This window comes from Marmota monax, unplaced genomic scaffold, assembly GCF_021218885.2.
Source record: "Marmota monax isolate L192 unplaced genomic scaffold, Marmota_monax_Labrador192_F-V1.1 WCK01_AAM20220418_F8-fsc00288, whole genome shotgun sequence".
Taxonomy (NCBI): Eukaryota; Metazoa; Chordata; class Mammalia; order Rodentia; family Sciuridae; genus Marmota; species Marmota monax.
Window position 1 is genome coordinate 1,060,641 of NW_026693586.1, and position 23,798 is coordinate 1,084,438.

At 53.2% G+C, this 23,798-nt stretch overlaps 1 protein-coding gene across 1 annotated transcript in view; it reads left to right on the plus strand.

Moving 5' to 3' along the window:
• The window catches only part of Xkr6 (XK related 6), a 234,203-nt gene that overhangs the window by 102,824 nt on the left and 107,581 nt on the right, over positions 1 to 23,798 (plus strand). The gene's annotated exons all lie outside the window — the stretch shown is intronic.

Consider the following 23,798-nt stretch of genomic DNA (forward strand, 5'->3'; position numbering starts at 1 on the left):
TCCATGTGTCCTAGCTCCCTAGTTCCCACTTTCCCAAGAACCACCCAAACCTCCTTTTAAGAGTCTTACCTTGGCTGGGCACAGTGGTGCATGCCTGTAATCCCAGCAGCTTGGGAGGCCGAGGCAGGAGAATTGCAAATTCAAGGCCAGCTTCAGCAACCTAGCAAAATCTTGTCTCAAAATAAAAAATAAAAAGGGCTGGGGATGTGGCTCAATGGTTCAATCTCCAGTGTCAAAAAAATAAAGACAAAAACAATGTCTTACCTACCTGCTTAAATGCCTTCAGCAACTAACACTTCCTAGCCATCCACCACGTCACCCAAATCTGTGTTTCCACAGTTTTGTTTTTAGTTCTCGTCTTCACACCAGCTGCACAGACCACTGGGTGTTCTTTGTCTGGCTTTTTCCTTGGTGTATTCTAGAATTACTGCCTGGATTCCCATCCTAAAGAGGGGCAATAGGGTCCTGGGCTCTGCGCCTGGACTGGACCGTCTGCCTCCAGGGCTGTGGCTGCATTCTGGACTTCTGTGCTCTATCCTGCTTCCTCTCAGTCTGCCAAAGGCCCCTGCACAGCTTCTTGGCAAAGTTTTCCACTCCTTAATCTATTTGCACAACCTGTGATTGAACTATGTGCAGTGCAGGTATCAGAATCCAGTGGCATCTTTTAATTTTGTATTATTGATGAAAATTTTTGGTCTGGAAAGAAAAACTGGCCTCGGGATTGATTTTCATCATTTTAATTCATCTTTGATATTGATTGGTGCATATGTTACAGCTGAAGACAATCTGGGCTGTTTCAGATGAACACGGAACGTTTACCAGAGTGTCTGAGTTCAGGGCACTGTCCTAGGACCGTGTCACCTCAGGGCACATCCCACTGTGCCTTTGACAGCAGTCCTTCAGGTATGATCCCCACTCCCCACCCCCCGCTGACCCTCCAGCATTTGAGCGTGAATTCTTTGTGGACAAGATGTGTCTCTGAAATAATCTCTATAAATAACTGCACAGAGTGAGCGCAGTGCTAGCACCTATGTGACTCTGAAGCACAACTCCAGGGCTCACCGCAGCCCTGAGTTATTGCTTGCCGGGTGGGATTGTGCATGTGATCCTGAATCCCATAGTGCTAGGATTCTGAGGAAGATTCTGGATCTTGGTCACATGAGCTAACCAGCCATTACCCTTCCCAGGAAAATATGGTTAGGAATCTAATTTTGGAATATGTTACCCTCAGGTTCCTTTGGATGTTGGGGCAACTTTGGCAGGTAACCCCTAGTACAGTTCAGACAGGCTGGCCACAGATGTCCAGCCCTCTGGCCACCTGGACACACTTGTTGCCTGTTGAGGGTGGCCTGTGCTTTCTCCACCCAGTGTCCAGGGGCACCGTGGGGAACTGAGCTGGGGCACAGGAGACTGGGGCCCATGGCTCCACCTGTGTAAGATGCATGACCTTGAGCAAGTGCCAATTCTGTCTTAGCATCTGGACTCCTGTTTGAAATGTGGCCATTGAAAGGAGCCCTGCTGCCTCTCCAGGGATTGGACTAGCTCACAGAAGGGCAGATGAGAGGGCAGTGCTGCCTGTGAAGGTTATGTGCTACCTCGAGTCAGCAGCTGACTGGGGCCAGAGTGTCAGCTAGGGACGCAGCCAGCAGAGCTCATTGCCACTGGGGAAGTGCATCCTGGGTTCAAATAATTAATATTAAACTGGCTTTGGACACATTGTATTTAAAACTTGTATGTTTTCTCTGTGTCAATTGTGACAATGTCTGTCTTGTTGTACTAGATTTTAAGCTTTTTATTTAGAGGGTGAGAGGGAGCAGATGCTTGATCTGGTTGAGTTCCATGGCCTCATGCATACATTCAGGGGACATGGTGTTGGTAAAGGAAACATGAGTGAAAGAGAGGACGTGTGTGTGGATCGTTCCCCAGGGGAGATAGGGAGTGCTGGGCCACCTTACAGTTCTTTCCTGAGTCCCATCTTGACCCTGGACCTCGTATTAGTGTGCTTCAATAAAATGAATTTATCTTTTTCATAGTTCTAGAAGCTGGAGTCCAAGATTAAGGCATGGACAGGCCTCTGCCATGATTTAGGTATGAGGTGTCTCCCAAAAGCTCATGTATGAGACAGTGCAAGAAGGTTTGGAGGTGCAATGATCTGCTGATACAGATTAGCTGGGTGTAACTGTAGGTAGGTGGGGTCTGGCTGGAGGAGCCGGGTCACTGGGGGTGTGCCTTTGGGGTATGTATTTTGTCCCTGACGAGCAGAGCCCTCCCTCTGCTTCCTGGTTGCTATATCTTGAGCTGCTTTCCTTTGCCATGAAGTTCTGCCTCACTTCAGGCCCAGATGGAGTAGGCAGTCTATGGACTGGGACCTCTGAAACTGTGAACCCCAAATATACTTTTTCTCCCCTATATTGCTCTTGTTAGGTCTTTTGGTCACAGCAGCAAACAAACAAAAATCCCAACTAAAACAGCCTCTCTCCTTGCCTTACGGATGGCTGTCTCTTCACAGTGTCCCCACAAGGTCCTCTCTCTGAGTGTCTCTGTTCTAATCTCCTTTTCTTATACAGACATCAGTCAGCTTATATCAGGGGCCATTTAACCTCATGTTACCTAATTACCTTTTTTTTTTTTTTTAGGAGAGAGAGAGAATTTTTAATGTTTATTTTTTATTTATTGGCGGACATAACATCTTTGTATGTGGTACTGAGGATCGAACCCGGGCCACACGCATGCCAGGCGAGCGCGCTACCGCTTGAGCCACATCCCCAGCCCCCCTAATTACCTTTTTAAGGGCTTGTCTCCAAATGCAGCCAGGTGCTGAGGCCTGGGGTTGAGACTAACCTGGGTCTTGGAGATCCACAGTTCCCCTGTAACCACGCTTGTTCTGTGTCTGTAATATTCCTCAGCACTTCCAGGACACTGCAGATGGGGAGCACACAGCTGTGGGAAGGTGGACCTCCCCTCTGAGGACCTGTGTGCCTCTTGCAGCATCCTGCAACCAGGGCCCAGCTTTGAGAATGGGCCCGGGTATCCATGAACAAGCCTTCACTTTCCCATGATCCTGCTCCAGGAATGCAACCAACCTGCCAGGAAGAGGTGGCCACCCACGTGTGTCCCAAAGCCTTGCCCTGTGAGCTAGTGACTGGGGAGCCTGTGCTCCTATAGGACTCCTGGCCTCCTGCTGTCAGGAGCAGGGTGCTGTTCTGTGGAGTCTTTCCCAGGAGGAAGCGTTGTGGGTGGGGGCTATTTGCATGCAGAAGAGAAGCCACACTGCCCCTCGCCAAGTCCCCACAAGTGCGTGGGCAAGAGGTCCCAGGCTGTACCACTCAGGGTTGCTGGAGGCTGCCAATCCCTGCTGAGGCTGCTGGAGAGAGGGAGGAAGAAGGCACTGTGAGGCAGGGAACAGGAGGACTTCAGCAGATGGCAGGGCACAGAGGGCAAGAACACGCGAGAAATGGCACGAGGAGGGTCGGCACCACGAGCGGCGGTGTCAGGGCACTAGTGGCAGCTGGCAGGGTCGTTCCTCATGTGGGGACTGTTGTTCACTAAGGGGTATGAAGCCAGCCCAGCCCCCACCACCATGTGCCAGGAATGCCCCTCTCAGGCCTCAGGACAACCCGAGCCTCCCACGCATCTCCAGTGCCAGGCTGCCTCTGGCGGAAGGCGGCCATGAGGCCTCTTCATCTGTGACAGTTCGGACTGGTAAAGCGGCAGAGCCCCTCCTGGCAGAGCCAAGGACGGCCCTAGGGCATTCAGCCTGCCATACTCTGAGAGCACAAAGAGCAGACGGACTAGACGAGGCTGTTCAGATGCAGCAGTTTTTCCAAATTGACAAACTGCCGTGGAGGCAGGCACTGAGGCAGGCACTGGAGACACAGCAGAAGGAGAACTTGACCCTGGAGCTCGGAGGCCAGGTGCTCAGAATCCATCAAGGAACAGACAAGCAGCAGACAGACGCACAGCCTTGCAGTACAGGGTCAAAAGTGCAGCCATGAGTGTATCACCTAGTGGAGGGCAGCTGTGGTGCTAGGGCCCCGTGGCTCAGTGGCGCAGGCCCATAGCACGTACTCGCTTGGGTGGCTCCCCTCCCAGGCGTGCCTCATCTCTGCCATTGCCACCTGCAGCCAGCTGGCAGGTGGGGCACGAGAGAGGGGACAGGCCTGTCCATACACAGTAATCAGCTTTTTATTCTGGAAGAATTTTAGAACAATAGAGTTCACTTATTCCCTGTGCCTGCTTTCCTAACAGTAGCACCCTGCGGTGACGTGGTGTGCTTGTTACCACTGCGAGAACAGCATTGGGCCACCGCTGTTAACTGAACTCTAAACCGTATTTGGACTCAGTGGTTTTCACAGTCATTAGTTCTAGGATCCAATCTGGGATCCATGTCTGCCTCTTCTCTTGAATGTGGGACCGACTACATGGACTCTGGTCCCACTCTCTGCACCCAGCCATGTGGCCACTTTCTGCTCTTTGGAAGTTCTGGGGAGCTGGGGCCCAGGAAGAAAAGGAAACTGACTGCTGGCAAACTGCCAACCCTACCTCCATAAGCATGTACAAGAAGAGAAGCACAGGGCCAGCGTGATGGGGGACTGTCACACACCTTCAAAGAAACATCTGCCATCGCGTGGTCTGTAAGACAGTTCCGCTGTGTCGGATGTAGTTAAGAAGCCCAGCAGCCCATCTAGAATGGCAGAGTGTTACTACTCAAGGGGACCTCGGGGATCATCCAGTTCCGTGCTTTTGATATTAGAAGAGGACCCTGATGCTCAGAGGGGAGGTGACTGGGTCATGGTCACCCACGGCACTCTGCCCATGGTGGCTGGCCCAGGTGTCTGGAATTCAAGGGAACCCACAGAGGGAGGCAAGTGCAAGGCAGGTCTATTCTAGAACCTCCAGCTGCCACCCTGGGCTCTTGCCCTTTCCCCTGCTGGGAGAGTCAGAGCCACCTCCTCCGCAGCCAGGATGACTCAGATGCCTGTGTCGTACATCCCGTCCCGTGCAGACAGACGCCTGTCCCCTCCCCTGCCGGCCTCTGACGTCTCTCCATGTCTCTCCACGCTTTCTGCACCCCAGGTCGCCACTCACGTGGGCCTTCTGCTATTGCCACACAGCCCTCCCCTTGCCCTGGGCTTGGCCTGGGGTCTTGTCCTCTCCTCACAGCACATTCTCTGCTGGAACTTCTGCACACACCTGTGGAGCCCCATCCAGGGAGGGGAGGTGGCCACTCCCATGTCCCTTGGTACACCATGTCCCTCCTGTCCAGGAGTGTGGGCTCTGGGACCCACAGCTTGCTGACACCTGCAGCTCTGGTGTGCTTCTCAAGCAGGAGAATCACAGGTTCGAGACCAGCCTCAGCAACTTATTGAGGTTGTAAGCAACTTAGTGAGAACCTTTCTCAAAATACAAAATTGTTTTTAAAAATGGGGAGGACTGGGGATGTGGCTCAGTGATTAAATGCCCTGGATTCGATCCTAGCACAAAGAAAAAAAAAGAAAAAAGAAAAAGCAAGATGAAGCCACATTCCCAAAGTTACAGAAGCTCTAAGTTGGTGGAACCGGGCTGGAATGGAGCGCTGTGTCCCTGTGCAGTCTGGTACTCAGTGACTTATGTTCAAAAACGGGAATAGACAAAATGTTCATATGAGGACGAGAGCATCAGTTTATTCCTGAAGATGCGCCAGAAATGGGAGGAAGCAGAGAAGTGGGGCAGAGGAAAGTGGAGACTAAGGGTGTGTGGAATGAGCAGGTGACAAGGCCACTGGGGGAATAGTGATCAGCAACAGAGGCCACCCACACCCTGGGTGCTGGGAGGAGCCTGCCATGGCAGACGCTGAGGAACAAAGAGGGTCTTTGAGGGACCAGAGCAGCTACCAGTGGCCAAGGAACCCTCCGGGGGTGGGCGAGTGCTTCAGGGTGCAGAATGCAAGCAGCAGAGAAAGCCAGGTTGAGGCTGTGAGGGAGGCCACACAGATGTCACTGACCCCAGGGAACGTGGAAGTGAAACGCGGGAATTCAAGGCAGCATTCCCCTCATCACCTCACCCCTTTGCAGCAGAAACTTGAAGAGGTACTTGCCTGGCTCTCTTGGGTCCAAAGCTCAGTCCTGCTGCCATATTTATGGGGCACCCACTAAAAACATCTATTTGAGGACAGCTGCTGTGATCATATGGTGGGAGCAACTTGAGTGCTCTGCGGCTGTTGACAGTCTGGGTTCAAGGTCAGTTTGCCAGGGAAGGCTCCGAGGGGGAGATGGGACTGGAACTGGGCTTGGAGGGAGAGATGGAATCTGGGTGGAATGGAGGAAGGAGGAAGTCCTTCACAAGCAGGAAGGGATGAAAATGTTGCCAAAGGCTACTAACGTATCAAGACTGGGATTTTGGAGGATAACAAATAATTGTTAATGGTCTGGGGATGTGGCTCAAGCGGTAGCGCGCTCGCCTGGCATGTGTGCGGCCCGGGTTCGATCCCCAATACCACATACAAACAAATATGTTGTGTCCGCCAATAAAACCCAAATAATTGTTAAGTAAAAATACAAGTGGAATGAAAGGAAAACAGGTGGACGAGGCCATGGGCACCCAAATGCCAGCTGCCTCGGAAGATAGGGGAGGTGCACCCTGCGGCAGAAGCTGGACAGCATGACGTTGCCATTGGATGGTGATCTTGAGGCGCACATGATTGAACCCTTGGAAAGTTCTTTCTGAAGAATGCAGAAGCTGACAAGACCCGTGGGACAGCTTCCTGTCTTGAGTTCATAGTAGGACAGCAATCGTCTCTGTGATGAAAAGGTCAGTACGTCATCTCTCATGTGACCCCTCTGCTGGTGCCAGGTGCTCCACCATGGCGGTCAGCCTTTGAAGAGAGGCTTGGAAATATTCCCCCTTCCACACAGGCGTCCCCCTTGAGCATGGCTCTTGTCTTCATTTATATGATAATGATTCTTTCTTTACTTTATGCTAAAGACAGGATGTAAAAAAAATTTTTTAAAGTATTTCAAAGACTTTACTACCAGAGTAGCAAAGCATTGTCGTGCACCGTGTGCCTTCTGCTGTTAACCACTGAGACCTTCCTTACTCTGTTTTGCTTTTCTCTTTGTCTTTGACTCTAGTTGCACTGAGACATGGGGCTTAATTTTTGCTCAGTGACAATAAGTATGTATCCTTAGCCTACGATATGTGTGTCCATGAATCTTGTCAGTTCCTTAATTGGTTCATACTCTTTTCATGTTATAAGTTATTTTATTATTTATGTGCCTTCTATGGTGAGCTATCACAATTTCACAATTCTTTTTGGAAGTAGAACTATAAATACCTGGAGGAAAAAGGGAATAGCTAGGCAAGTCTTTGAAACCTACAAGGAACCTTGATGGAGGTTAACCCATATTTGTTAAGATGGCAGAAAATGGAATGTTTAAAGAGGTAAAAGATGAGAACCGACAATTCTTGCAGTGTACTTTTGACTAAGCACTTTCTTTCCCCATAAATTATGGAGCTTCTTTGCCATCCCTCGAGGGACAGTGCTGTTCCCTTGGCAGGAGGGAGATCTGGAGGTGCCAGGCGACCCCCCAGCAGGCTCCTCCTCCCCTGCGCAGCTGGCTCCACGTAACTAGGCAGAGGTGGGCAGAAGGGGAGGGAGGCCTGAGCTCTCCCAGCTGAAAGATTAATGGGGCGGGAGCACACCTCTGAGGATCAGTGGGGTTGTGGTTGGAGCTCTGGGAAGGAAGGAAACGCGTGAGAGACGAAGGAAACCATTTATTAGAAAAGAAATAGGAACCGGGGCACAGCAGCAAGTGGCTGGAGAGCTTGAAGAGGCAACACAGAAGTGAGGCATGGCGGCGGGGGCGGGGAGGGCAGAATAGAGCTTAAATGGAAGGACTGGTGGACAGTGCTGCAAAAGAGAGCCTGAGGAGCTGGCAGGAAATGGGGCTGGTGGCAGGGGACAGCAGAGCACACAGAAAGCTTTTGTCACATCCAGCGGCAAATTCAGAAGATTAAGGGAAAAAGTTTGAGGGGAAAGACGTGTTCACTCAATCGCTAATTGAAAAATCCTGGGGCCTTCAGTTAAATCCACATCTGGCAGAACAGCCCTCTCCTGTGGGGAGGAGTTAGTGGACAATGGTTTCAGGGTGTTGGAAGCCATGTCCAAGTTGACAGTGGGGAGGGGAGCGAGGGGAAGGGAGGGAGAGTTCCAAAATTGTCACTGAGCCAAGTGTACCAGGAACTCTCAGAATTCCTTGTCTTGGAGATGTTTCCCACATCAGACCCTCCCGCTACCTTCAGAGTGACCCTGACCTGTACACACCCAGCCTGGCTAATGCTGGGTGCAATAAGAGATAAATGACACCATCTCCGAAGGGCTTAAGTTTATCTCCTGTTCACATAGAGCATAAATGTGGGCGACCTTCCATGTGGAAATTCAAGAACCAGGTACTCCATCCTCCATTTTCAGAACACTGGAGTTCACTTCTAGCCAGTTTGGGGGGGAAGAGAATGTACTCATGGGAGGATTTTAGGGCCAGGCCTGGGAGAGACGCTCACTTTCACTCACTTCCCACTGGCTGGAACTCAGTCATATGGGCCCCCATTGCTGAGGAGGCTGGGAAATGCAGTCCTGCTGTGTGCCCCGGTAGACGGGGGAAGGGTTTTGAAGGTATATAGTGGTTTATATCAAAAAAGAATTTGTTTGATAAAATAAATGATCTCAAACTTTTAACACCACATCATATGGGAGGGTAATAATGTGCATGATGGCAGGATTCTTTGATAAACTACCCCTCCATAGTGCATTTAATTAGCCAATCATCCCTTTTTTCTGGATTCTATGCTGTACCCAGTGTGGAGAGGAGAGATGGCGTTGAGGACGTAGGTGCCTTCTGGCCATGTGGAGCTGGAGGTACTGGGCCTGCACGTTTGATTTAGAACGTCTCGTGAGGCTGCTGAGGGAGAGGGGCTGGTAAGTGAAGTGACATACAGATCGAGGCCTCGGCCTAAGAGGAGGTCTGATTCTATTTACACACATTCAGCTTATAGATCACAGGGCACAGCTGCCCCCTGGCCCTCCTCAGAAGCCTGCAGCTCCACAGCTTTCACCAGTGCGTGGACTTCCTGGGTATGTTGAAGTGTGTTGCTCCTTGTGACCAGCTTCCCCAGTGTGTGGCAGGACCGGGCCCTGGCACACAGCTTCTCCTCCCGCCCCGCCTTTGCTTCAGATTGCTCTTATTTGCTGTCTGCTGTCATGTCTGGTGCCTCTCAGCACCCTGGTTCCCCGGCCTTTTCCACGAAATTACGTGTTTTCACATTATTTTGCCCTGGATGCACTAGCTGCCGCTGTCCTGGTTTCACCCCGTTATGATTCCTGCTTGCTCTTCAGAGGGAGGAGCGTGGCCAAGGGACATGGCGGGAGCTGAGAGCAGCAACAGCCACTCCTCCTGGCGTGTCCTGGCCTGACCCGAGCTCACAGACTCTCTTGAAGGGCTCCCGATGCAGTCCCTGCCCCCAGGGCCTGCAGCGCTCCTGCCTTCTCTCCCCATCTGCCCGATTCCCTCCTCCTCCTCCATCTTTGGGCCAAGTAGGCTTTAATGGGCTTGTTCTGCGCATCCCCTTGCTCCAGGACGAGGGATTGGATTTTGAATTCCCATTCCTTCTCTGGGCATCATCAGCACCCTGGACAGAGCTGCCCCAGCCTTTTGTGTGTGTGTGGGTGGGGGGAGTGTTTCCATCTCCCTGATTGGGATTTGGAGTCCTCTTGGGCAGGGCTGTCTTTCAGAGTGTGTGTTGAATGAATGAACAGATTTGTACTGAGGGGGACTCCCCCAGACTCAGGGTGGCTTTGAGGGACCTGTGCTTCTGCCAAGTGGGATAGTTGGGTGGTTGCTCCTAGTCAAAGTGTCTGTTCCCATTTTAATGCTTCAGAATTTTAAAACAGGGCTTTGCCAGTGGGCTCCTATTCTGCCTTAGCTCTAGCCAGAAATCCCCAGCATTCATGGGGCTATGGGGTCACAGCACCCCAGCCTTGCTGATTCAGTCTGGACTAGGAAACGGGGCCATTTCCAACCCCTCGCCTTGGCAGACACTGCAGCCAGAACACAGGCTCTGAACCTGGCTCCCAGCCTTGCCTTGGAGATCTTGGGCAAGTTGTTCCTTCTTTCTGGGCTGTTGTCTGTTAAATGAGGATAATAGTATCATTGTTCAGGGTAGTAAACAAAGCTGGTATTAGAATCAAAAGAGGTATTTCCCATATAACACCTGTGTTTATTGGAATTATTTTCAACGTCTTTCTTAGTCTACAACACTTGTTCTCTGCTTCTTCCTCAGAGCCCAGTGCAGTGGGTGTCCAACAAGTACTTACCACGAGAACTGCCCCCAGAAACCCGGAGTTTAGAGCTTGGCACACAGTAGCTGGGTAGACTAGCAGTAGATCTTACTCATTGTCTTCCTTCCCAGAACAGCAGCTCCTTGGTGGGCAGAAAGTGTTAGCACTTTGCAACCTCTTCCATCCTTTGTATCCAGGAAAATATCCAAACCAACCAATACTCAAGCCCCTGAGCACTGGAGAATCCAGGTCAGGGGTTTCTATGATTGTGCCCTTATGGGTGTACCAGGAGCATGCCTCCCTTACTCCACTTACTGCCAATCGGCACCACCAGGCCACTTCCGGGTTGCAGAGGAAGCAGATGTGGATCCAGGTGTTGTATAGGAATCGGGGAGGTGCTGGAGGAGCCTGGAGGGGAAAGCAGGGCCAAGGCTCTGCCCACTGCCAGGCTGGCTGTTCCAAGCCTGCTCTCAGTAGTCACTGTCCAAAGCCCTGACGATCCCGAGAGTCCAGTCTTTACTTGCAGGCAAAAGCCATCTCCCCAGACTAGAAATTGGGGTTATTCTCCCTATCTCCACCTGTCACGCCCCCCCCCCCAGCTCTGACCCACCTGGGCTGGTGGCTGCAGGGGAAATGGCAGTAAAAAGGGCAACATCGAAAGTGCGCTGCCTCAGAATGCTTTTATTTTTCCTAAGTGGGTGGTTTTTCCTGCCTGAATTCGAATCTCCCCCCCCACACCGTCCCCGGAGCTGGGGGCGAGGGAATTGGACTAGAGGACATTCTGTAAAACACTTGACTCATTCCATACCGACAGTGAAACCCAGCAGCACCATTTATTAGGTGCCACTGCATGCATTACCTCCGCCTTCACGTGTTCTCATCGTTTGGACGCTGTGGTTCCAGGGGCTCGGGTGGGGTGGGGTGGGATAGGGCCAGAGTGCAGAGGGGTGCCTGGCCTGTCCCCGGCCGCGGCCCCTCCTCCCGCCTGGCACTGGGGCGCCTGGAAGAGGAGCCGTGTTTCTCTCGCATGCAGAGCCGGGTTTGTAAACAAACTCTGGAGCGGGCGCCGCCGCCGCCCTCGCAGCAGATGGCTCCGCAGCTGCCCGCCGGGCGGTGCCTCCCTCCAAGCAGAGCGGACGCGGGCTCTGCCACTACGTCGATCAATGCGCCTGGCCTGGGGGCCAGGGGCCAGGGCGCGCACAACGCGGCCGCGGGCGCCTCCCTTCTGCTCCCCTGGGCTGGAGAGGGCGAGCGCCAGCCTTCCGCCTCTGGGACGGGCCTCCTGCTTGTGTCCTTCGTTCATTCATCCTGCGAAGTGCGGGGACGAGCTGGGCCCTGCCTCCACATCGTGATGCAGAGGGGTCCTTGCAGCTCATCTGGGGGCTGCCGTGGCACAGCACCGTCGCGCTGGGAAGCCAACACCCGCTGCTCCGTTCTGTGACCAGGAGCGCCCATAGGGTTGCCCAGAGCTCCTGCCTCCAACATCTTACCGCCTGGGTAGGACGCCAGGCCCTGACGCCAGCTGGGCACACCTTAAGCTCGGAATTCAGGAAGCTGGGCGGGGCCTGCCCCTGCTGGGCTGGCTGATTAAGAGGCTCTGAGCCCTTTTACTTCAGTCCTGCCCCCGCCAGTTTCCTCTCCGTTAGATGAGCATGGGGTGACTGGCAGGTACGAGTTGGTGCAAAATGGTAGCAATGGTTGCTTTTAATAACCACTAGCCTTGTCCTCTGCTGAAGGCATCCCTTAGGACAGGCATGCTGTGCCAGGCCCAGAGTGGGTGGGGCATTCAAAATGCTGCACAGAGGAGGTGCTGAGGGTGCAGGGGGTGCTGAGGGTCAGGGAGGAACCCCTCAGGGTGGAGGGGGCAGCTGATACCAGGGAGAAGTCTAGAAGCTTTGGGCCTTAATCTGCGAAGAACATGATCCTGGTGTCTTTTCACTCCAACTGTGCCAGTCTCTGGGGCCTCCCACTTGACCACAGGGCTCTAGGCCTCTTCTCCGGAGGGTTGGTTGGGCTTCCTTGCCCTCCCCTGCAGAGGAGCTCACCTCACAGTTCCTTGCAGCTTGAGGCTGTTCTAACCCAGGATCCTGGCTGCCTGACCTGAAGTTTTGAAAGTCCAGTGTCCTTCTGGGTCTGAGGGTGCCCGTGCTTCCTTTCTTCATTGAGGACAAGAGCTGGCTCTCCACCCACCCTCATTTTTCCATTTGAGTGAAATCTGGGACAATGATGATAATGATTCTGTCCATAATGACAAGGACTACTCATATTGATAAAAAGACACGTTCATTTGAATAACTCAGGATTGCTCTGTGGGAAGAGCCCAGGAGTCATCGAGGATCCAGGCAGTTTCCTTACCTGGAAAATGATCTGACAGTTTCCTCACCTGGAAAATGAGGGTCTTGGGCTGGCTACGGGTGCAGGGCCTCCCCCTGAGTCTGAGACTCCTAAAGGCACCCTGGACCGTGGCCAGCCAGCTTCTTGTCTTGCCATTCACTGCAGCCCAGGGCATACTCCTTCACTTCTCTGAGCCCATTCCTTCCCAGAGGTGGGCTGAGGACTGCGGTCAGCTGGGTGGCTGAGCACACCTTGTCTCTGGGGAAGGCCCATGGGCACATCTCCTTGGAGGAGAATTGGCCACAGGCCAGTGTGACCAGAGGTCTGGAAGCCCAGGTTTAACAGCCTGCCCTTTGAGCCAGGGCACACCTCCTCCGCAGAGGGGTGTATCCCCATGTCCTGCATCATCTCTATCCTGGTACTTTGACACCTGGGCTTCTTGGCCCTGGAGAGAGGGGCTGCTTCTCCCAGGGTCAGCCAGTTCCATCACACTTTTCAAACACCAGCCCACACCTCAATCACCTCCTTGGTGATGCTCTCACACTCTGGGGTGCTGGTCACCTGCAGGGCAGGTACCAGACAGTGAGCTGCAGCCCCAAGCCCCCGAGTGCACTGAAACCATTTCCACCAGCGGTTCCGGATGTGCAGCCAGTCTCACCTGTTCTTTTCTGCAAAGCCACAATCAAGGCTCCTGCCTACCCTTTCCTCCTCTCCCCCTCCTCCTGGCTTAGCCGGTTCTGCCCCACTTGGCCCTTTAGCTTGGCCTGGCACACCCCGCCCCTCCTTTTGGGAACTTGGAGTAACAAACTTTTCTCTCGAGACCTTCTCCTAGCCTGTTGCCCTCTTTGTTCCCTACTCTCTATCATGAAACGTGGCCCCCTGCAGTGACTGGAGTGACGTCCCGCCTCCTGTAGTGAAGTCCTCAGGACCACTTGTGGTCTCCAGTGGCCATCCTAGGCCAGCCTGCTCAGAGGCGGCCTTGCCTGAAAGTCCCTTGGATACAGCAGGTCCATGGAAATGCACGGGCCAGGACAGGTGTGCTTGTACCTGTGAGGGTGATGGGATTGAAGGAGCCTCCAGGTATGCTTTCTCCTGTATGACTTTCTGTGTTTCTAAACATCCCATGGTGAGCTTACATTTCTCTCAAAATCAGGAAAAACAGGGAATGTCTCTGTTCCCTACTGAAGGGCTCACCCTCCCCATCCCATGTAGCCCATGCTGTGTGCTGTGGATGCAGCTTAAACTGGGAGAATGACCTCCTTGCTGTTAAATGGCCTTCAGTCTTGGAATATTCTAGGATGGGTTAGGGGAATAAAACAAGTTAGGGACAAGGGTGGTCATTTAGAATTAAGGGTAACACATGTGCCACAGCATGACAAGATATAAACGAAGGATCTTAAAGCCAGCTTCTCCTGCCTTTGACCAGCAAGTACTCCTTACGCACTTGTTATTTGTAAGTTGCGCCATGAGCTCGGGGCTGACTCAGGTCCGTGCATTGCGTCCTCAGAGTTCCCATTTGGTAGTAGAAGGTAGATGTGGATGTCATAAAAGGTTTTAAAAGATGATTAAAAGCTCCTGTCTTGTAGGAGTCAAGGAGAGCTTTGTGGAGGAGATGGCATTTCACAAGTGCACGAGGTGAAGACAGAGGACTGGCAGGGGTAGAGGGTCTGGAGATGGCATTGGGGTGGGGTCTCAGAAGCAATGGTGACACCTGACAGCCTGGGGGTGGCAGTTAGTCAAGCCTGTGTTCTCATCTGTGTGAAATGAGGATCATAACAGCACCTCCCTTGTGGTGCCGCCATGTGAAGAGGGGGACACTGGGACACTGTGTAAATGTCATTCATTCATTCATGCAGCATGTGTTTTTTTTTAGCCTTGACTATGTCCCAGGCCTGTTTCTCAACCATGAACAAGACACGGAGGGCACATTGTAGTGAGAGACAAAGGATCTGAGAAGTGAATTTTTAGAAAGTGAGTTAGTAACAGGTGTGATAAAGACAAAGCAGGGCCCATGGGGGCTTATGCAGAGTAACCGACATTGTCATCGATTCTTACCTGGCTTGGATGGAAAGCAGGACACAGGAAGGGGAGGAAACCGGCAGGAAGATGTTTAGGGGAACAGGTGGGAACAGGAGACATGAGGAAAGGATTTCAAGCAGTGGTGTGATTGACTTGAGCCGTGCTTAGGATGGAAAGGTGGATGCTCCTCAAGTCAGGTTGGAGGGAGTGAAGCCAGGCAGTAGGGAGACCACGAAAGGAGAAAGGAGGTGTTTGTGGGCGGGGATCAGCAGGGGAGGATGAGGCCCAGATCTGGGCTGGCGGTACCCAGGTGGGATACAATCTACCTTGGCTGGAGTCTTGGCATAACCAGAGCTAACCTGGACAGGGAGACGTGAGGCAGTGCGTTAAGAGGATGCAGAGACTTTCCTCTTCCTGACGATCACCTGCATGGGGCTGGGAAGGTGCCTCTCCAGGAAGACACCCAGGGGATTGGCAGACGGGGACAGGTTAATGACCTCCTTCCCATGGAAGGAGGGCCAAGGGTTTCAGAGAGCAAGCCTGGTGGCCAGGTGTCACCCACATCACCAGAGTTGTCCGTTGTTGCACCTGTGTGACTGTTTCTATGGCCACTTGGACTCTGGAGCTCAGTGGACCAGCCCCCTGTCCTTCCTGTTACTGGGAAGCCGAGTCACACGGTCAGAGGCACATCGTGAGGATAATTCTCTCTGCCATTGCTGTGGGGCATTTGTGTCTCTAAGTCATGTTTCAAGAGTGTTGGTGTAGAGAGGCGGGGGGCCTCTGGTCTAGAGAGGTTGTGCCCACTCTAGACATGTCCCTGGGAACTTGGAGAACATTTACCTGGTAGTCAGGAGAGCATGTGAGCCCTGGCATTTGGAACTAGGGAACTCAGTAGTTTAGCAACACAGAGAATGGAAAGGAGTTGGAAAGGAAGGAACTTGTGGGAAATGTAAATTACAGCAATGTAAATAAAGAGCTTCCCAGTAAATGCATAAATAAAAAAACAGGCATGGATCCCCCGGGAATCTTAATCAGGCTCAGCTCTCTCTGCCTTCCTGGGCTGATGAGAGTGGCAGGGTGCTTCCCAAGCCTGCCCCATCCACCTGCCCCCAGGAGTGGCCTCCATATACCTGCTCTAAGGAGTCACCTGCAGGTCTGTCCCCGTCTACCTGCTCTAAGGAGTCACCTGCAGGTCTGTCCCCATCTACCTGCCATAAGGAGTCACCTGCAGGTCTGTCCCCATCTACCTGCTCTAAGGAGTCACCTGCAGGTCTGTCCCCATCTACCTGTCACAAGGAGTCACCTGCAGGTCTGTCCCCATCTACCTGCTCCAAGGAGTCACCTCCAGGTCTGTGGCCATCCACCTGCCACAAGGAGTCACTTCAGGGACCCCCAGCACCCAGAGCACAACTCCGACTAGGGTGGGGGCTGGAGTCTCCTCTAGGTCTCCTGGTGGGGCATCCAGCAGGGGAGCTCAAGTGAAGGAGCAGGGCTCTGCAGCAACCTCTGCTGCCCTGTGTGGCTTTGCCTGCTGGAGCACAGAGCAATGGAGGGGACATCCGTGGTGGCAGGGCTGCAGAGGGGCTGTTTCTGCCCTGTGGCTTCACGTGCTCCCTGTGCAGTGGACTCCAGGGCCTGCCATGCTGCCCCTTCCTGGGGAGGTCACTGTAAGGCTGTGCAGGTCTTTCTAGAAAGTGCCCTGCTTCCCACCCGCCTCCAAGATGAGGCCTGTGTTCTCAGGGAAAGCCTTTGGTGAACGCCAGAGGTCCCCAGCCATGCAGATGAGTGCAAGTATGAGGACCTGGCCTGGGATACGGGACTGGGAGGCAGGGGACCAGTCTGCAGAGGATTCCATGGAAATGCCACCCTGATGTCTGATCGCATTCCACAGCCCCCAGGTGTCCTAGCATCCCCGCCTGCCTACAGCAAGCATCCTGTCCATCCAGCAAGAGCCCCTCCCTGTGGTGTTGCCTCTGGTGGTTCTCATCTGCGCCCACCTGCTCCTGGGCTGTGACTCCCCTGTTCTGGTTGGAGTTGGCCTTGAGCCCGCTCTCTGCCCCACTGCTGCCCTGGTGTGGAGGCCCCCCGCCCACATGGTCCCCTGGGTGAGGGCCATCTCAGTGCTGCACAGTGTCAAGCGCTCTCTCTTTGACCCCCTTCCCACAGACACCCACGCTTTGCCTCTGCTCTGCCATGGCCTCCCGGTGGCCTCCACAAGTGGTGCTTAGGGGCACCCTTCTACAGGGCAGAGATTCGGAGATTCTGCCTTTGCACGACTTAGAAAAGGGTGCTTTCCTTGTACGAACTGGAGGCCTGCAGAGGCCAGCCCCTCCCCTGGGAGCTCTCGGGGCTCCAGGGGGCCACACCTGGCAGCCCTGCTTTTCCCTCACTCGCCTGGTGAATTGCCCCATGGCTCTGTGCCCTGCGTCCCACCCACCTCCCAGATGAGGCCTCTATTCCAGGTTGTTCCCTCAGGGAGGGCAGGAATGGGGCTTCCTAAAGGGCAGGTCCTGTCCAGAGCATGGCTGGGGTAAGGGGCTGTGATACAGGAATGCCTACCTGCTGATAGTTTTACCAGGTGCATCTGGGTAGAAGGGCCCTCCTCCTGCTCTGAAGGAATAGCCAGGAAGCCTGGACCCTCTGTGCCTGCCCACACGCTCAGATAGGATGCTGCATGTGTGCAATGTGAAAAAGCACCCTTTCTTAACAATTGTATACTTGGACAGTGCACTACTTGAACTTTGGCACATGGGTGAGTTTGTCACCCAGGGCCTATAGCCCATGAGCTACCTTTACACTTGAGCCTCCTGGCTTCGGGGGTCATCAGTGGAGAGTTAATAGTTAAGACTGACTCACCGTGAACTCTGTCTGCACCTCTGATGCTCCACATTCACTTCCCTGGGGCGGCTTCCCTTGAGCCAATAGGGAAGGCCATGTCCAGAGGAGGGGTATGGCTTCTCTCATATCCATCTCCTGAAGCTGCCCACTTCATTAATCACCAGCAACCAACCAGACTGGTTTTGGACTTGGACCCCTTGGTTCCCCACCCAACTTCCCACTTTATTTCTCATGAAACAGTGTCATTGCAATGTTAGAAGGACGTTAAAGAAGAAGACTGCATCTTCGAAGCTTGGCGGTTCAGCGTCTCTCCATTTTCCTATGTTCCATCCCCACTCACCCCCACACGTGTGTGCCCAGCTGAAAACCCAGTGTACACACACTTCCACACTCATTGGATTCTAGAGAGCAGAAGGACCTAGAGAATAGCTCCCGTCTGTCTGCTTGGGTGGGGCCAGGGCCTGGCTTCTTGTCCCCTGGGTGAGGGGTGTTTGTCTGAGGAAATGAAAGGGAGAAAATGAAGTATTGTGGACTGGAGGATGTTGTTATTCTTATCCACAGGGCAGCGAAAGTGAATCTTGGTCCCCGTGGGAATTCTCAGGAACAGAAGGCTAGAATCAGATTTGATCAATGAAAGCTGTTCCCAGAGAGAACGAGCCATTGATAAATTCCAGCACTGCCTGGTCAGTCTAGGCGCATCTGTTTCCGGGAGCCAAGCTGGGAGGGAGGGGAAGGGAACGGAGGGGAGGGGAGGGGAGGGGAGGGGAGGGGAGGGGAGGGGAAGGAAGGAGGACGTCCCCAGCTGAAGCCTCACTTGGTCTTCCCCGAGCTGCTGCTGCTGACCGCCCCTCCTCCTGCACATGAATCATTTATTGCCTCCTGGTCTGGGAGGGAAGGAGGCGGCTCCCTCCTGTCCAGCTTTCTCCTGAGGATCCAGGAGTGATCTTGCCCATGATTGATGGGTTGACGCAGCTGGCAGGGAGCAGGGATTGCAGCTGGAGATCTCAGGGCGTTTCTTCACACGGGGACTTCAGAGACTTTAGAAATAAAATAAGCCCTGCCCCTCCATTGTATAAATGGACGCAGAGAGTGAAGTGTGGAAGAGGAAATGATGTGTTCAAGGTGACACGCAGCCTTGGAAGAGAGTCCCAAGTGCTGCTGTGCATGCAGTGCCTTGGAGGGGCCAGAGAAAGCTAGTGGGCAGTGGTAGGGCCACCCTGCACGCGGGGCGTGCACCAGGAGGATGTGTGGATGTCAGCCCCTCAGTCCCAGGACCAGGCCTCCCTGCCGCGAGGTCTGGATCAGAAGGAGTGGCCTGAAAGGTCCCCTGGAGGGGCTTATCATGGCCAGAGGGTTCTGTCCACAGAAGTGCCACCTTCTCCTTGAGTTCCCACTGTCAGGCTGCACAGGGTCTCTGAGACCACCCATGCTGCCCACCCCCTCCTTTTACAAGGTAAGGACACGTGGAAAGACCCAGTGACTGGCTACAGCCAGAATGCAATGAGGACACATTGTTCAGATCAGCCAGTGGCTGGCCGTGAACTTGAACCCTGTCGTGCAGCACTGGCCCTTTCTGTGTGTGGCATGCTCTCTGCCACATGACCTAGCCCAGCAGAGCTGTCGCACACAGGGGTGCTCTATTGTCTCAGAGCAGCAGGGGGCCTGGATCATGTGGCTGGCCACTACAGCAGCAGCACAGGAGTGGGGAGCAGCCCTGATGCTCCTTTGCTAATATTTGCTTTTTGCAAGTGAGGACTCCTGGGAACAGGGTGTTGCTCAAGGTCACAGAGCAGCTACCAGCTGAAATCCGCGGTCTCCGCGGTGAAAGTAATATGATTTCCTGACCAGGAGCCCTGGGAAGGCAATGGATGCCATAATGCCCCTTCTTCAGTGGTAAACTGAGGCCCAGAAATTAAGAGTGTCTTTTCAGGCCCTTTGTGTGGACCCAGCCTTCTGTTGTGGCCTCGTGTCTGCTCTGTTTGTCCCTTGGTGATTCTTGGGGGACTTTAACATACATAGAAAAAGGCAGTAGAAAACCTGCCTGGTGGATTTGGTGGACGGTTCCATTTTCTTGTTCTCACTGGTTGCTAGAATCTTATGGGTCCTTGGCTGCTGGTGTCCCCACTGCCAGCACCTGCGGGCACCTCTGGAGCCACTGAGTGGAGCTTACCCCCGGCCTGTAGCACTGCCCTGCAGAAGGGCTTTGCCTCTGGCTTTCAGGAGAGACTCCTGGTGGGGTGGGTAGAACTGCCCCATAGGATCAGCGTCTCCGGAGGGTGCTGGCCCCGTAACCCCTGCAGACAGGCGCCCTGTCTCACCCCAGAGACGTTTCTGCCACCAAGGCTGGCCACTTCTGCTGGGTGACCCCACAGGCCTGCCAGGGTGGCAGCCACATGACCTTGTCCTGACTCATCCCTAGCAGACGTCCTGTTGTTCTTATTAAGAAGTTTGCATCCACTGGCAGGTGGAGCAGGCTGGAGGCAAGATGGGATCAGGGCAGTGGGCATGGGCCAGCGAGGGAATGGGGCAGAGGCTCTAGGGCTGCCGACAGTGGCCAGGAGTTGGTCACCAGCAGGTCTTGGGCTCCACAGGACAAGGAGCCGAAACAAGGAAGACCAGCCCCGAGGCCTGCTAGAGCCCAGAGCGGCCTGGACAGGCGTACTCTCCCGGGCTCCACCTAGGAACCCAGACACTTAGGAGTCGGTTCCAGGAATCTTTATTTTCAATGCATTCTTGGGGTCCTGCAGTCCGGATCTGGCCCCTGGGGGCTACTGCAGCTGGCTCCACCTCCCTCCAGCAGTGGGGTCAGAGTCACCTCAGAAGCCATGCAGCTCCACAGCTGTGTGTGTGATTGTACCGTAGACCTGCAGATGGCTTCAGTGTGGACCCCGATCCTCATGTGGTGGTTGTAGTGGGCAAGTGCACATTGCACTCGGCACAAGACCCAGGACAGTGGGACTCCAGCCAGACCCCACGTGCTCTGTCACATGACCCGGTGTTATGAGGTGGCAGAGTTTGTTGTCATCTGAAACGACGTCTCTTCCTCCCACCGAAGCTTCATTTCCTTGAGAGCGGGACCCCTCGCCATGCCTCTTGCTATCTGTCTGACCCCCAGAACTCAGCTGGTTTGTCTCAGGATTGTTCCCTGCTTGTTTGTAGACTTGAGTTATGAGATACATGTGGCTCTCAGGAGAGCTCTCCAAATCGTCTTGGTTTTCAGGGACACTCCTGACATCCAAGTTCTTTATCACTCCTCTAGCTGCATCTTTCTGGGGAGTAGAGCAGGAGGGGGTGCTAGGGAGGTTAGGCTGACTCAGCCCCAGTTGAGCCAGGCTTCCTGGTAGGGCCTAGGCACTTATTGGGTTGGTTGTTTAAACTGCATCTACCTGTACCAGCAGCTGTGGTGGCTCATACCTATAATTCCTGTGGCTCTGGAGGCTGAAGCAGGAGGACTGTGAGTTCAAGGCCAGCCAGGGAAACTTAGCAAAGCCCCAGCAATTTAGTGAGACCCTATCTCAAAATAAAAAATATAAAGGGCTGGGGATGTAGCTTAGTGGTAAATTGCCCCTAGGTTAAATCCTCAGTAACCAAATAAAATAAAATGTATCCACCTGCAAAATGTCCTCTGCGTCTTACTCAGGTCTAGGTTCAACAACATTCTGGAACACATCGAGGTTACTCAGGCCTACCTACAGTCCCACCTGCCGCAGGTTGGCGCCTCTGAAACTCAGGGTGAAGTTTGTCCCTGTTGTGGCGGTGCTGGGAAGAGGGGTCTTTGAGAAGAGGTTAGGGTGTTGAGAGGGATCAGTGCCTTCCTCACCGGATTGGGTTAGTTCTCATGGGACTGGGTTAGTTTCGTGGGTTGTTACAAAGGGAGCTACCCCTGTGTTTTGTCCCTTTTGCACACGCCCCTTGCCCTTGCCCTTGCCCCTAACACCCTGAACTGAAGCTACAGAAGGCCTTTGGGCAGCACCCTGCTCTTAGACTTCCCAGCTTCCATAGCCATTAGAGAAAATAAACCTCCATCCTATGTAAATTCCCCAGCCTCAGGTAGTCTGTTACAGCAACAGAAATGGACTAGATACCCAGCTTCTAGTATTGAAGTGCATGCTAAGAGATCCCAACAAGGCCTCTGCAAGTCTGAAGCCATTTGATGGGAGGGACATAGGGACACTGGTGGATAGGGAGCTTCCAAGAAGACGGTCATTTCCTTTATGTGCCAGGGATTCCTGAGTGATCTTCTCCAAACCTCCTGTTTTTACAGCATGGCGGGCAAACAAGTTTGAAAATAAGGGCAAGATGCCACTAGCTAAGTTGTGATGTGACAGCCAAGAAACCAGCCCACTGAACACAGGGGTGCTGGAGAGCTACATGCTGGGTATCCCCAGCTCAACAGGTGACCACCACGGGGCCACTGCCTTGACTGAGCAGGGGGTGTGAGAGAGGAGGGCACAAAGGCCCCACACTGGGTTGGAGAAGAGGTGGGATGTGCGCGGGCCATCAGGATCCGTCCGACAGGCCTGTGTTCAGGAACCTTTTTTGGAAGGCAGTGAGCCCCACTAAGGTTCATGTCCCACCTGTAAAATAGGGACCTTCAACCTGCACCATAAGGCTGTGAAGAGTAAGTTCCTGGGACCACGCAGTAGGATTCGGCGATTCCACATTGACTGTGGTGACTAATCCTTTGGGTGGTGAGGTGGACGTGATATCAGTCTGTCGTTGAACAGTGTTGAAGTGCCCGGTCGGGGGGCACTCAGCACATTCACGCTGTGTGCAGCCACCTCCACCGTCCACCTTGAACCTTTCCCTCCCACCCCAGCCCCCCGCAGCCCCTCTACCCGCCTCTGTGAACTTGACCACTCCAGGTACCTCAGAGAAGGGAAATCATGGGGTACATATTTTTGTGTATGTGACTGACCTTTTCTTAAATGGAAAATTGGCAAATTATATGTTTTCAATATAGCTTTGTATTTTCATTAAAGCAAAACAATAACAACAAAAGTACATCGTGGTGGAATCACCATCCTAATAAAGCTCATGTATCTAGGATTAAAAATTGAAAAAGAAAGAAAGAAAGAAAAGGCCTTTGCACCCGAGGTCCTTAGGCGATCCTTGGTGATCCTCATGAACTCGGCTTCCTCTGCCCGGCTCCACTGAGGTTTTAACAGGATGTTTTGATGAGGTGTGTCCTGTGAAGGGATTGCCACAGTCAAGATCATGAACACGGCCCTCCCTGTGCCTAGCATTTTTCTCCTCTGGTGAGAAGAAATCCCTCAACATATTTCAAGTGTATCGCGTGCCATGATGAGCTAGAGCCACCACGTCCCCACGAGATCTCCAGAACTCACTCCTCCCTCGGCGTGAACCCGCACACCTCGGCCATCATCTCCCCTCCGCCTCCTCCAGCCCCTGGCGGCCGTCCTCCTCCTCTCTGCTCCGTGAGTTGACTTCTCAGGGCTCTGTCAGTGAAATCCGCTGATGCTTGTCTTCTGTGCCTCTTCACTTAGCAGGATGTCTTCAGCTTGTCCCAACTGACAGCTGTCCTTCTCTTTTAGGATGAATGATGATTCATTACACATTTACCTCTCTCTCCACCGTGTGTACGTATTTTGTGAGGTTGTGTGGTGTGTGTATGACATTGTGCGTGTGCACACATGTGGAACAGGCCTTCTGTATCCCTTCATCCACCCGTGGACACTTAGGTCCATTCTGTACTCGGCTACTGGGAATAAGCAACTGGTCTATTTCACAACACATATGTCCTCAAGTGCCCCCTCTGTATGGCATGACTTCCTTTTATGACTGAATAGTATTCCATTTTATGCATACACCACATTTTGTTTCTTCAACCATCCTTGCGTGGACCCTGTTTTCTTCCACATTTTGACTATGGTGAGTTATGCCGCTGTGAACTTGAGTGCAGTTATTTCTGTCCCTGTTCCCAATTCTATGGAGCATGTATTTATTCCAAAGTAGCATTCCTGGATTATGTGTCATCTGGGATGCATTTTTGAGGGACTGCCACACTGTGGCCCATGGCAGCTGCACCAGTTTACATTCCCACCAACAGCTCCCAAGGGCTCTGGTTTCCCGTGTTCTTGTCAACACTTGTTATTCTCTGCTTTTTTTTTGGGGGGGGGGAGGGAGCTTTTTTTTTTTTTAATCTTATAGGAGTCGTGGTAAATGTTTCTTCTCTTTTCTCGGAGGCATCCCCTAAGCCACACCAGTGTGCAGATGAGGACCCCGGCATGCAGTGAGGATGGGGTGGGGGCAGAGGAAGATGAGCAGGAACAAG